Here is a 15669-nt window from a genome sequence, read left to right on the forward strand (position 1 = left end):
CTAGACCGAGCGGTGGCGTCAAGAAGCTGGTGCATGAGGTTTCCTGAGTATAAGGTCCTAAATGGAGATCCTTGTCATTCTGATCATAGGCCGGTTACTGCATTTGTGGAAAAATCAAGCAATGCAGCAACAAGGGCAAATAATGCACACGGTTTCAGATTTGAAGCCAAGTGGCTACAGGAGGAAGAATGTGAGAAAATTGTAAACGATGCTTGGACATCAGCTTCACTTGGAGGAGGCCGAAGCATCTCACAACTATTAAAAGCACTGGCTCATGACCTCCAAGATTGGGACTCTAATGTCTTGGGTGACCTTCTGAAAAGAATAAAGGAACTAAAGAAGGATCTGGAAAAGGTGAGAAGACAAGAAATCAATCAACAATCCATAGCTAGAGAGCACTTCCTGAGAGATAAGCTAGACAGGCTGGAACACCAATGGGATACTTTTTGGCGCCAACGGGCTCACGTCAAGTGGCTTCAGTCAGGGGATAAAAATACAGCTTTTTTTCCACGCATTTGCATCAGAAAGGAAGAAAAAGAACACACTGAAGAGACTGAAGACAGAGGATGGCCGCTGGATTGAGGGAAATGAGTCTCTAAAGGAGCATATAGCAGACTACTTCTTCAGCATTTTATCCTCTACGGCAAGCCAAAGCAATGGGGTTGTTCTGCAATCTGTCCATCTGAAGATAACTGCAGAAATGAATGAAATATTATGTGCAGATTATTCAGAGGAAGAAGTGAAAGTTGCTCTAAATGATATCAGTGATCTAAAAGCCCCTGGTCCAGACAGGATGCCAGCAGTTTTCTTTAAACGTTTCTGGCATATGGTGGGCGAGCAGGTTACAAAAGAAGTCCTCAATGTTCTAAGAGGAGGACAAATACCAGAAAACTGGAATGACATATTAGTGGTGCTTATTCCAAAAAATGCCAAGCCAGAGAAGATCAAAGACCTGCGACCCATAAGCCTATGCAACGTGACATATAAGCTAGTATCCAAGGTAATTACCAACCGCCTAAAGTTAATTCTTCCAGACATAATATCGCCAAACCAAAGTGCCTTTGTACCAGGACGACTGATATCAGATAACATCCTCTTGGCATATGAATTAACACATTTCCTGTAGAGAAAGAGAAAGGGGTTGGTGGGCTATGCAGCAGTCAAGCTGGACATGAGTAAGGCTTACGACCGTGTAGAGTGGAGTTTCTTGAAGGACATCATGCATAAACTCGGATTTGATAGTGGCTGGATTGAATTAATAATGAAATGCATCACCACTGTAAGATACCGAATTAAGGTAAACAAGGATGTTACAGACATAATAATTCCACAAAGAGGATTGAGGCAGGGGGACCCCCTATCCCCTTATCTTTTCTTACTATGTGCTGAAGGTTTCTCGTCCATGCTATATGCTACTGAACAAAGTGGAAGACTAAAGGGAGTCAAAATATGCAATGGAGCACCTAGCATCAGCCATCTCCTGTTTGCCGATGACTCGTTACTTTTGATGGAAGCGAATGCTAGAAATGCCCAAGAGGTGAATCACATTCTGGAGACATATGAAGCTTGTTCAGGACAGATGATCAACAAAGACAAATCATCAATCCTCTATAGCAAGAATACAAAACCATGGCATAAAGAGGAAGTGAGGCAGATGTTACATATATCAAGGGAAGGATTATCCTCAAAATATTTGGGACTCCCAACCTATGTTGGCAATCAAAAACAAAAACATTTGAATATATAAAAGAGAAGGTGTGGAAGAAGATACAAGGATGGAAGGAAAATATGTTGTCAAAGGCAGGCAAAGAAATACTAATAAAAGCAGTAGCACAGGCAATCCCAGTGTATACAATGGCTTGCTTTGACATTACAAAGTCCCTATGTGATGATCTGAGTTCCATGATAGGGCGTTATTGGTGGAGCCAAATGGATAAACAGAAAAAGATACACTGGTGTCATGGGATAAACTTTCAAAGCCAAAGAAGGATGGAGGATTAGGCTTTAGGGACTTGCACTCATTCAATTTAGCTGTGCTAGCTAGACATGCATGGAGACTGCTACAAAACCCAACGTCGTTATGTGCCAAAGTCTTATCTGCAAGATATTATCCAGGGAAATCAATATTGGAAGCCACCCCCAACAAAGGTATCTCCTATGTATGGCGTAGTATATTGAAAGGTTTGCAATTACTGAAAAAGGCATCATATGGAGGATCGGGGATGGGGAAAATATCAAGATTTGGACTGATTCTTGGATAGCAAGGGAAAGCACCAGGAAAGTTATCACGAAAAAAGGACGCAATATCATAACTAAGGTGGCAGAACTAATTGATTTCAGCACAAACACATGGGATGTGCAGCTGGTTTAGCAAACATTTATTCCAGAAGATGCTACCATAATTCCGCAAATCCCTATTCAGGAACATGCAGAGGACGTCGTCGCTTGGCACTTCGATAAAAAAGGTATTTTCTCTGTGAAATCTTCCTACAAGGTAGCAGTCGATGCTAGAGACCGTGAGTCTCGTTCAGGTCTAACATCTTCTTCCAGTGCAGCTGCTGAAGAAGGTGATTTTAAGTGGAGAAGACTGTGGGAGCTTCCTCATCCCAATAAGATACTACACTTTCTATGGCGGGTGACAACATACATCCTACCTCTACGAACAAAGCTTCGAAGCAGAGGTATGGAAGTGGACACCCGATGCCCTGTATGCGCTAGATTAGATGAAGATGGAGGCCATTGTTTCCTTAAATGCAAAAGAGTGAAGGCCATATGGAGGCAAACCCAACTTGAACATGTTAGGCTCCAACTCTTAGCTTGCCCAGACTCCTTTAAATTCATGGAGGAAGTGCTCAATCTAAAGGAGGAGGAAAAATTAAAAACTTGTTTGCTCCTGTGGTTTTGGTGGCATCAAAGAAATAAATGCAATGCTGGAGATGCTATGAAAACAAATGATGAAATCTCCTTTTCAATTAATCATCAGCTTGCTAATGCAATCAATTCTATGCAGCAAAAAGACAGTGCAAAACTCAAATGTACCTCAAAGTAGGCTCCACCTCCTGCTGATATCCTGAAGATCAACATAGACGGGTCCTTCCACGAAGAATTTCATTCAGGAGGCTAGGTGTTCACTATAAGGAACAACAAAGGCGAGCTTTTGGCAACGGGAGCAGGTAATTTGGAACATGTGACCGAGCCTCTACATTCAGAAGCACTGGCGATGCTCCATGCCGTAAATGCAGCAATTTAGCTGGGATGTGATCGAGTAATCTTTGAAACCGATTCGTTGGTGCTGAAGCAGGCTATCACATTTGAAGATTATAACCTCTCTGCCTTAGGTGCGGTGTTTAGGGAGATCAAATTTCAATTACAGATTGGCCTATCTGATGTATGTATTAAACATGTTTCAAGGTCGTGTAACCAAGCCGCGCACACCCTTGCTGCGTACGGCACAGTCATGAATGTAGGCACTTTTGAGTGCTGGCTTGATCAGTTTCTAGATTTTGTAAATGACTGTGTAGCTGGCGATTTGTCCAGCAATCTTATGTAATGGAATGCATCAGTGTTCCTTTCAAAAAAAAGGTCCAGGCACGGCGGCACCGGCGCCTCCCACCTTCTGGAGTCCACGGCCGCTCTGTCTCTAAGGGCACGCCATCGACCCGGCCGCCCTCGACTCTGCCGCCGCCGCCGCCGCTGAGGTTGGGTCCAGCCTCCGCCGCCACCCCCCTGCTTCCCCCTCCTGTTCGGTTTGAAAGCCTGATGTCCTCTCTGTTTCGTGCCTGGATTACTACGTGTTTACATGTGGATTGTAGGAGGTGTTCCATCTATTGTCCTAGTATATAATATTCTCATCACCCTGATCGCAGAATGCTGTTGTTACATTGCTCTGTTTGCTATTGGGTGGAGTATCCGGTCTATGCCTCCCCACCTGCAAATTAAATAATTAATCATGGATACACTTATGGAAATACATAGAGACGAATAGATCAATCACATGAATTATGAATGGTCTCATTGGTTGCATATGAATCAAATAGCCCTGACACAACCTCTCGAGACAAGTAGCTGGTATGTAAGGGGACAACGCTGTATGGTTTCATTCTGAGTTAATGGAACCGGGGAGAGGCCTCCCTGTTCATTGAAAAAATAGCCCTGACACTTGTTTTTGAGTGTCAATGAAGCCGATTGTTATCCTAGTATTTCTATTGCTCATCGGAGCTATATACTATGCTTATGCCATCTGCTGAAACAAGCTGACTATTACTTTAATGTTCTGACATTAAGCGCCCCGGGTCCTAGCTTCTACCCGCCCCTCCCGAAATCTCTGGAACTGCCCTGCGTCATGGGCGCCGGTGGCAAGGGATATAAGGCCCCGGCCCTGCAGCTGGAGAAGCTGCTGGAGCTCGGCCTCGACCAGCGCACGACGGAGAACGCGCTTGTCAACAGCAAGGTCACCGCCAACCTAGCCGCCGTCATAGCCGAGGTAAAACTATTGCTGCAAGTTAAATCAGTGCCATTTATCTCTTCAAAGCATACAATGTTTCCCCTTAGGACCCTCGCATGTCTCTCGCCCTCGCTCTCGCAACGCTGCACCTCCCGCCCGCCATAGCCGCCGCCGCCGCCGCAGATCCGGCACCGCAGCATGCCTCCGCGTCGCCGGGAGGCACGGACGCCGACCGCACCCACACCTACCCTACCCCAGCCACTTTCCCCCGCCACCTACGAGAGATTCCCCGAGGTTCTGTGGCTAATCTCTCCGATACCACAAGCAATGCTCATGGCGACTCGAGCGGCGGGGTGGAGGGAGCGCGCAACCAGGATTCGGGATGCCACCTTTGAGTGGATCCGGTGCGTGCAGGAGTGGAAGGCGGCGGACCAGGCGGTGGTGACGGCAACCGAGCCGGTGGCGAGATCTGCAGCTGTGAAGGTCGCGAAGATCTGTCAGAAGAGGGCAGAATTGGAGCAGAGGAAGCTGGCGCGGTGCATCTTCAAGAGGCCACACTGGAGGAGAGAACAAGGATGCCCCCATTTCCGCACTCGCCGCCGGCGGAGTTCGTGATTTGGGCATGGGCAGAGGCGAAATCAAGTGATCAACGACGGGCGCTCCGGTGGGAATGCATCCTGGGCGTGCTGCCACCGAGCGATTGAGGACTACGGTGAGGAGCGGGGGCCGCACCAACCCCCCGCCGTGCCACGGCGCCCTCGAGCCGCCGTGGTTTGGTGACCGCGGCGAGGTTCCTTCTGGCGCTCGTTCAAGGTCACGCGAGGGGATTTGTATCCCTGGGAACCAGACGACTGCTGTGATTCATCGAATTGAAAGACAGGCGACTGCTGGGCGGAGCTTGTGCTCAGAGAAACAGGGGCTCTCGCCAGCGGTGACGCAAGGGCCACCGGAGTTGGGGGAATTTTCCCCTGTAATTCAAACAGGTCTGGCCCTGCGGAGTGGCGTGGGCCCTATTGCCACGTCGCTTCCACCAATCAAGTGCAGACGGGTGAAAACGCCTTTGGAGTTTACGCATTCTGCTTAGGGAGACGCGGATGAGGCTATATCTAGGGTTTTCGAACAGCTTTGGTCCATTCCCTCCCCTCCCCGCCGCCACCCCCATCCTCGTCCCCCAAGTCGAGCTGCATCCACCCTGGGATGGCTCAGGAAGGATTTAGTTCGTGCTGGTTGTTTCTCCCTGTCTGATTTGTTCCCGATCAAGAATCTCCGGCTCTTTGATCCCCCACCGATACAACTCAAGATCGTCAGAGAAGGGATTGGAGGTGGTTCCAAATCCTTTTCTTAGGTGGTTGCCATGGCGGACAAGGGTGCGCCAAGCGGAGTGCAGAAGCAACGTGCTCCACCCCCGCAGAAGAACCCAGCTTGTCGTCAAGGGACAGGTGGGGCGCGTCCCAATCCCGCTGCCCCTCCCCCCAAAGGCGCTGCCCCTCCCCAACAAGCTCTGGTAGCACCTCCGCCGCCGGCTCCACCTGCCCCGCTCGTCCAGATCCTCGATGAGCGGTACAAAGACATGGTATGTTTCAATTGTGGCGGCCCTGGTCATTACGTGGGTAACTGCATTCAGAAAAAGATCTGCTTCATCTGCGGACTGGAAGGCCACAACATGAACAATTGCGCTGCCTGGGCTCAACCCCATCCAGTGGCCACTTTCTTTGGAAGCTCGGCCCTGGGGTTGGGGTTCTACCATATCGATGCACCAGTGGGACGTGAGGCAAACTAGCTCAACTTCAGGAATTGTGGAGAGGTCTGGGTGATGAAAGGTGAGATCAACAGGGCAGATCTGATCAAGAACCTGTCGGGCATCTTTTGCAAGAACAAGAACTGGTCCTGGCAAGTCAGACAGCTAGCAGATAAAAAGTTTCTGGTCAGGTTTCCCCCCTGGAAGGATGTAGATGAGCTAATTGAGTTTCCAGCCTTTGAGCTGCCCATTGATGGAGTTTCAATGTTTGTGGAGAAGTGGACTGGGGCGATCGACCCTTTCAACGAACTGACTGAAGCTTGGGTGATTGTAGAAGGCCTGTCTTCCAAATGGTGCACGTGTAAAGTTCTATCACAGATTGCTTCATGCTTTGGGATCCTGGTGGACGTGGACTGGAATGGTCTGATGAAAAGTTTCTATGAGAAAGTGAGGATTAAGATCGCTTGTAAAAACCCAACAAAAATTCCCTTTGAGCGAATCATGGAAATGAGGAAGAAGTTGTACATTCTGTCTTTCAGTGTGGAAGGGTTCGAGCAAATTGGTGTTGATGGTCCCAATGATGACAATGGTCCAATTGATATAACTGTGGATGAGGATAACAAGGATTTTGAAGATGAGGAAACTAACAGGGATATCCTTGACGATGGTGAAGAACCTATCGATGACCTGGACCTGGCCAACAGGACTAACAAAGTGAAATCTCCAGTTGGGAAACAGAGAACGATGAGGGCAGTGCTTCCTTCCATCCTGCTATCTTGGTTGAAGCTTGCATTTCTCCTGTGAAAGTGGACAAAGTGACAGATGAAACACCACAAGTACAAAACGATTGCTCTGTGATACCTTTCTCTGATGCTATCAAGGTCTTAAGTGTTCCCAGCACTAAGGGTCGTGACAGATCTGCTCCCTCTGCAGTCCAGGAGTGTTGTGTAACTCCCTCGATGTCCAGCCAGAAAAAGTACTGCTCAGAGTTACTGAAAGAGTTAGATGATGTTGATTCTGACACTACTAGCGAGGCTGCTGATTCTGAAGAGGAGATGGGCACTTTGGATGCTTCTGTGGTCGATGGCCTGAAACTTATGGCCCTGGTGGAAAAACTGCCCCTTCCCAATGAGCAACCTGCTAACAAAAACAAGTGGGGCCTAGTGATTGCTACAAGGCCAAGTACCAGAACTTACAACAGACAAAATATCATGGAGAAGGTTGCTGCCTACAAAATGAAAAAGAACCTGGAGGTCCCCAACACTTTCGAAAGTAAGTCTTTTACTTCTGAATCTACATCTAGTTTAGGAGCTTATGCTTCTGCTATGAACATAAAAATTGGGGATACTGATAGTGAAAAAGATCAGATCATTGATGACTTGATTAGAGGTGAAACTGAAAGGTGTTTAGTTTTTGCTTCTCAAAACCCTGAGATATCTTTGCCTGACAATTTAGACACTGACATCTATGGGGAAAATGGAGTTTGTACTCCTGTCAGTAGCATTCCAGACAAAAACACATTAGGGGGCACTGCTGATGCTGTTTTTGACTCTGGGAATGCAGTAAGAGGTGGACTTTTTAGTCTGACACACCCCTTTAAAATACCATGATTGGTGTCTTTTGGAATATTAGAGGTTTCGGGCAAAAAGGTAAACTCCAGTGCCTGTCTGATTTGGTTAGTAAATATAAACCTGATTTTTTAGGTTTTCAGGAAATTAAGAGAGAGACTTTGTCAGATGCCTTCCTTAACACTTTAGCTGGTTCCACTGCTTATGAGTGACATATACTCCTTGCAGTGGGCACTGCTGGTGGTATCCTTGTGGGTACAAATTCTAATTTCTTTGAGGTCCTAGATGTAAATATGAAAAAATATTGTATTAGTGTCACCTTGAAGAATAAGAATGATGGCTTCTGTTGGCACCTGGTGGCAGTATATGGGACAGCATATGTTGTGGATAAAGTAGATTTTATTGCAGAATTGCATGAGAGCATGGAGGGCTTATGCTATCCAGTTTTATTTGGGGGAGACTTTAATCTAATTAGGGAGGCCAAGGAAAAACCTCAGGCAATATCAATAACTCTTGGGCTTTTCTGTTCAATGATTGGATCAACAAATGGGGGTTAATGGAGTATAAACTGTCAAATAGGGTTTTTACCTGGAGTAATAACCAAGATAACCCAATTTTTGCTACTATTGACAGAGTTTTCTCTGCTACTAGCTGGGATAGCCATTTCCCTCTTACTTCTCTGTGTGCCCTGCCAAGGGTTGGGAGTGACCATGCTCCCATCCTGTTAGACTCTGGGGTAGGTGCACACCAGCTAGGCCTTTTAAATTTGAGAAATAATGGATTGGCAGCTTGATTTTCAAGCTCTAGTTGAAAAAATATGGGCTACACCTTCCCCTTTTACATCTGCCATTGAGACCTGGCAGTTTAAAACTAAGCTTTTTAGGAAACAAGTTAAAGGTTGGAGCATTAATATTGAGGCTGCTATGAAAAAGAAGAAAAAGGAGCTTCTCTAGGAGTTTGATATTTTAGACATTTTATCTGAACAAAACAGAATTAATAGTGAGGATATCCTCAGAATGAAACAAATCAAGGAAGAGCTTCATGAGATTTGGAGGAAAGAAGAAACTGCCATGTGGCAGAGATCTAGGGATAGGAAAATCAAAGAGGGAGATAGGAATACATCATACTTCCATGTTGTGGCTAATCAAAGAAGGAGGAAGAATCAGCTGTCCATCTTAGAAGGCCCTGATGGACCTGTATACTCTACCAAAGATATGCTGAAAGTGGCAACTAACTTCTATAAAAACCTTTTTGGGTTTGAACCTAAACCTAACATTCACCTGGATGATCATTTTTGGTCCGAAGAGGAACGAGTGACTATAGCTGAGAATGAGATATTAGAAAGGCCTTTTTCAGAAGAAGAAATTAAGGAAGCTATTATGGGCTCATATGCCAATGGAGCCCCTGGGCCTGATGGTTTATCCTTTATTTTTTACCAACATTTTTGGGATATTATTAAAGGAGACTTTATGGCTCTTGTGAGGGATTTTGAGAGTGGGTCTCTGGATATCCAGAGGTTAAATTACTCTATAGTCACTCTCATTCCTAAAGAACCAGATGCTAAGAATATGAAAAAAAAATCGGCCTATTTGTTTAAGCAACTGCTCTGTGAAGATTTTCAGCAAAGCCATGACAAATAGGGTTTCCCCTATAGGACATAGGCTGCTGTCCCCCTGCCAGTCTGCTTTTGTGCGAGGTAGATTTATACTCGAAAGTGTGGTGTCTGCCTATGAGGCTATTCATGAAGTTCATAAATCTAAAGAGCATGGGATTGTTCTCAAGTTAGATTATGAAAAAGCACACGATCGTGTCAACTGGGATTTCCTAGTGGAGATGTTAACTTCCAGAGGTTTTGTCCCTAAGTGGATTAGGTGGAACTTGTCAATTCTTAAACAAAGTTCTTTCTGTGTTAAAATTAACGATGTTCTAGGTCCTTATTTTGTGGGGGGGAAAGGGCTAAAACAAGGAGACCCTAGTTCCCCTATGCTATTCAATTTGGTGGCAGATGTATTCTCTCGAATGCTGATGAAGGCGGTTAATAACAATATAATATCTGGGATTGTTCCCCATATTATCCCACGTGGTCTTATCTGCTTGCAATATGCAGATGACACGATATTGTTTCTCAACCCTAAAACTGAGTATGTAAAAAACTTAAAGTGGTTGCTTGCCTGTTTCAAAAACCTTTCTGGGTTGAAAATCAACTATGATAAGTGTGAAGTAGTGCCAATTAATATGAATACTGATGAGGCTAAATTGTTATCCCAAATTTTCTACTATAAGATGGGAGATTTCCCTCTCAAATATTTGGGGGTTCCTCTCCACTACCTTAAATTAAGAAGGGAGGATATACAATACATTATAGATAAAATCATCAAAAGGATTTGCGGTTGGAAGGGGAGGTTACTCAGTTATGAGGCAAAACTTGTACTGCTTAAAGCATGTATCACTAGCATTCCAATGTACTTGATGTCTGTGATAAAATTTCCTAAATGGGCTATAAATGCTATTACATCTCAGATGGCTCACTTCTTCTGGGGTGACCAGGGAGATGAGCACAAATATCATCTTGCTAAATGGGGAATGATTGCTCAGAAAAAAGAGTTTGGAGGTCTGGGGATTCCCAACTTAAGAGAGTTCAACATGGCCTTGCTAGCCTCTTGGGCAAAAAGATACTTCATAAACCATGATAATGATTGGGGGAGACTAATTGATTATAAATATAGAACTGATAAACCCAATTTACTTTGGGCCAAACAGGGTGTAGGGTCGCCCTTTTGGAAAGGGGTTACCTGGGCTTTTGAGGGTATTAGACCTTTTTTCAGATGGAACTTGGGAAAAGGGGACAAAATCAGTTTCTGGGACGACACTTGGGCTGGGGATTCTTCCCTGAAAACTCAATTTTGGGAGGTATATGAAATTTGTCAGCAACAGAAATGTGTAGTAGCTGAGGTGTGGGATGGTACTAATTTGAAACTCACGTTCAGTAGATGTGTGGATTCTGGCTTTATGAGTAAATGGCATGACCTGATTCAGGTAATCTCTACTAAGACCTTAACTGATGAGGAGGACCAGCCTGTCTGGCTTTTGGAACCATCTGGGAATTATTCTGTTAAATCCTTCTACAACATGATAAACTGGGGAGGGGTGTCTACCCCAATTTGGAAAAACTTCTGGAAAATTGTTGTTCCCAACAGATACTTGGTCTTTTTGTGGTTAACAAATAATAACAAAATTCTTACCAGAGACAATTTAAGCAAAAGAAGGGTGGTTGATAACTTGTGTTGTTTGTTTTGTAATGAGAATGAAACTGTTCAGCATTTATTCTTTGATTGTGTAGTGGCTAAGCAAATTTGGCTTGATGTAGCTGATACTTTTAGTATTAATATCCCAAAAGATATGGCTGAACTATCTTCCTTTTGGAAACTGAACAGCAAAACATCTGTGATTAAAATTGCTTGTGTTGCCTCCATCTGGGGGATTTGGACTATGCGTAACGACATGTGTTTTCAGGGGATATCATGGACAAGTACCCGGGCGGTGTTGGGACGGATCAGCTCATCTCTACACCAATGGAGGATCCTATGCAAAGGCGACCAATCGGTGCTGCTCCAACGCTGCCTCCTACTCCTGGACCGACGAAGAGGCGAGCTACTCAGGATCGCCTGGGCTGGGGGCTGAGAGCGTGCTCAAAAAGGCCCCGGGGCGGGGATGTGCTGAAGGCTCATTCGGGGTGACTGGGATCATCCTGTCCCCCGTGTGTGCGCTGATGAACTTCTAGAGTGTGTGAGTTTTGAGCTGCCCTGCGTGGCGCGATTGAGATCTACTGTTATAGTTTGTGGTGTGGGGTGTTGCGTAAAATACTATCTGGTTTGCTGCTTCTGGTGAACCCGGATGCTGTTAACAGTCTGGGTCTGTGCTATGCCCCGTTTTTAATAAAAAGTGGGGTGGGGGGAAACCCCTTTCGATAAAAAGAAAATGTTTCCCCTTTTAACTGGATTTGCCTATGAACAGGTTGGTATCACTTGTTGTGACAAGTCAGTAGGGAATCTCCTGTATGCCGTAAGTATTTTTATTAATTTTTTCTCTACTTTATACAGTTGAGATTTTTGATGTGTGACTTATGAGGATGCACTTGCTCGTGGATGAAATAGGTTGCCACTAAATACCCAAATAATGCACTTGTCCATCGTCCTGCTCTCATCGACTATATTGTGTCCATGAAGGTAATATCTGCCACCTTTTTCATTCTTCTTTTTACATTTTCGGGAGTGCGCATGAAGAATGGACACTTTGTTTCAGAGCTCATTTGTCTTAGTTTTGTTAATCTGAAGTATTTCATTATGTCACTATTTTTCAGATAAAGAACCCTGCACAGCTAGACGCTGCCCTGTCATTTCTTACTAATGTTGGTCCTGATCCTTTGGATACTGGGAAGTTTGAAGAAGCCTGTGGTGTAGGTATGTTGTGCGCAACAACAATATATACGCTTCTAACAATTTTAACTAATGCATGTCACATTCACGGACAGGACACTAAGATCATGTACAGTGCAAGTGCTTAGAGAGATGTCCAGAAAGATAAACCATTTTTTTACTTGCAACGTAGGATAGTCTTCGTGCTTACGTTGATGGATGAGTGCTTGATTAGGCACCAATGTTTAGGAGGTGCTTATTAGTTTAACTAGTACTGTTAATATTATATAATAAATATCTGGAGTAGATGTAATTCACATATTTGCTTAATGATGTGGCAGCCATTCTGCTGCTTGGCCATGGCAGCTGCTCTTTAGTCGCCAGGAGAGTTAAACCCGGTCAGGGCTATAGTTGGGGAGGGCTGTCCCTGGATGGCCCTCCTGGGTAGTGCGCTGCGGCCTGCAGTTTATGGCCTTGCTGTAATCTGGGTGGCCATCGCCGCTTTGTAAAATCTCTCTTCCTATCTTAATAAAGATTGGCTTCGGCCTGTCGATGTGGCAACATTCTCTGTATGAACTCACACACCTTTCAGTCTACATACCCTAAGAAAGTCTATGATGGTGACTTGATAATGTGGTTGTTTGGATGCTACAATAATATAGGACAAGTTTGCATTTTGATGATCAGATATGAAAGGAACACCTTTCTCTGAAGCAGCATATTCAGTCAATTCTTTCAATTGGCCGCCTTATTGATTGGAGTGCAATGTGTAACTGCAGGCGTGGTTGTTTCAATTGAAGAGATTCATTCAACTGTCACCAAGGTTCTACATGAAAATATGGAAGCTATATTGGAGCAGCATTATCATATAAATGGTTGTCTTCCAATTCACCTTTGTATTACACATTTTTTTGATTTGTTACTTGAGGGAACTGATCCTTCATCCTGTGTTATCCTTCTTCCAGTTGGTAACCTATGCGGACAGGTTAGGAAGAGACACCCCTGGGGTGATGCTAAGGCGACAAAGGTGCAAAACAGTGCTATAGATAAAGCACTTGCTTATTTGGGTTGTATTAACTTCAGTTTAACCTCTTCATATTTTGCTCATACAGGAGGAGGTCGAGAAAAGGCTTGCAGAGATATTGGGTCCAAAGACGGAAGCTGACAATGTAAAACCAGTAAAAACAAAGAAAGGAAAACCAGCAAAACCTGAGGTTGGTGCGCTGAAGTAGAGCCTTTGGGTTTAATAAAGTAGGGCGATTTAATTATTAATTAGCTACCTGTGCTTTCTTTGAAATCCAGGAGAAAAAGGTTGCAGTAGCTACTGTTGCCCCACCATCTGAGGACCTGAATCCATACTCGCATTTTCCTGAGCCGGCAGAAACAACAAGGTATCATGAACTGTTGAGTTAAATCAATTAAATGTCTGTTATTGTTATGCATATAAATTCTGCAAGTACTGTTCTCTGATATCCCCATATGTTAGTATTGTTCTTCTAAGCGCTATCATTGGCTGTTCTGTTGGTTGTCACTTGTAAAGAATGCATGAACTTAAGTGGTTTTGATTTCTTTGCACGAGCTAGGTTCATACAGAAATATTCTTCAGCAATGGGAACATATGGAGGGCACATAACACAAAGGAGATTTTAGAGAAACATCTTATGGCAACTGGTGGAAAAGTGTCGACTCGTTTCCCTCCAGAACCTAATGGATATCTTCATATCGGTCATGCCAAGGTTTTTATAATCTTCATGAAAAGCATTTCCATATATACCACTTCCATGGAAAGTGGAATAGTATGCTTACATTCTTCATTTGATGCAGGCTATGTTTATTGATTTTGGACTGGCTAAAGAGCGGAATGGCTATTGTTACCTTCGGTAATAACATTTGTTTTTTTTTTTTCATTTGGAACAATCTTTTCCTGCTTGCCATGCTATCCTTTCCTGGCTATGTTTACTGATTTTGAACCGACTACTTATTTTAGTTGGGTCTGTCCTGACCGAATACTGCTTCAATTTATGTTTCTTCTCTTACATTATATACTGCATCTATTTAATTATATATTTCCATATTCGATCTGGAGTTCTGATTATTTTTGCTTGGTCTGAAAGTGCTTACATAGAATTCTTGCTGCTTTAGTTCTTCCGCATTCTCATTCATGACAAAATGAACTGCTGTCTATCTGAAAAACAGGTTTGATGACACAAACCCTGAAGCTGGAAAGATGGAATATATAGACCATATCCAGGAGATAGTTCATTGGCTGGGATGGGAGCCCTATAAAGTTACATATACAAGTGATTATTTTCAAGCTTTGTATGAGCACGCAGTTGAGTTAATACGGAAAGGGCTGGCCTATGTAGATCACCAGGTTCTTTCTCTCCTCCTTTCTTTATCATGGTACAAAAATTTAAAAGGAGGAAATGAGCATGCATATCGAATCCTTGAGAAATAAGATGTGCAAATGCTGACTGGTATATGATTTCCAGACTGCAGAACAGATCAAGGAAGGCAGGGAAAATAACTTGGATAGTCCATGGAGGGATAGACCTATTGAGGAGTCACTAAAGTTATTTGAAGACATGCGGCGTGGGTTAATTGCTGAGGGCGCAGCAACTCTGCGAATGAAGCAGGACATGCAGAATGATACCAGAAACATGTACGACTTGATTGCATACAGAATAAAAGTAAGTTGCAAAACTCGTTTTGTGAATTGAATGGCCATATCTTATCAATACATAACTAATCCTTTATGCCATATAGTTCACCCCCCATCCACATGCTGGTGACAAATGGTGTATATATCCAAGCTACGATTATGCCCATTGCATGGTGGATTCACTTGAAAACATTACTCATTCGGTAATTTTCCCTTTTCAAAATAGCTTTGGCTTGTTTAAACTATAACACGGCTAACTGAGTGTGGTTATTCATTAGCTGTGCACGCTTGAGTTTGACATACGACGTCCGTCGTACTACTGGGTACTTGTTGCCTTGGGCTTGTACCAGCCATATGTTTGGGAGTATTCAAGGCTGAACATATCACATAATGTTATGTCTGAAAGAAAGGTATGTTAATAATTGAGAAACCAGCGTTACCACCCTGTTTGATCTATATTTATGGATATTCATTGTCCTTGTTCTGTTGCAGTTGAATCGGCTTGTGACAGAGAAGTGGGTAGATGGGTGGGATGATCCTCGTTTGTTAACACTGGCAGGACTGCGGCGACGGGGAGTGTCAGCAGCTGCAATTAATTCATTTATCCGTGGAATGGGGATAACAAGAAGGTAAATGAACAAATGATATTTAACAAATGGCTTTTCATGAACTGTGCTTTGTGCCAGGCGCACAATCGCAAAATCTCTGTTTCTGCTACTGATTGCCCTTGGTATTCTTTATGTCCAGTGACAATAGCTTAATTCCTTTCGAACGTCTTGAATATCACATCAGAGAAGAACTTAACAAAACAGCTTCTCGAGCCATGGTTGTTCTTTTTTTTT

At 44.0% G+C, this 15669-nt stretch overlaps 1 pseudogene; it reads left to right on the forward strand.

The window, feature by feature from the left end:
* Positions 1-4288: 4288 nt before the first annotated feature.
* LOC119332769 overlaps positions 4289-15669 on the forward strand; it is a 13235-nt pseudogene continuing 1854 nt past the window's right edge.

The sequence above is a fragment of the Triticum dicoccoides genome, chromosome 7A (genome assembly GCF_002162155.2).
Source record: "Triticum dicoccoides isolate Atlit2015 ecotype Zavitan chromosome 7A, WEW_v2.0, whole genome shotgun sequence".
NCBI lineage: Eukaryota > Viridiplantae > Streptophyta > Magnoliopsida > Poales > Poaceae > Triticum > Triticum dicoccoides.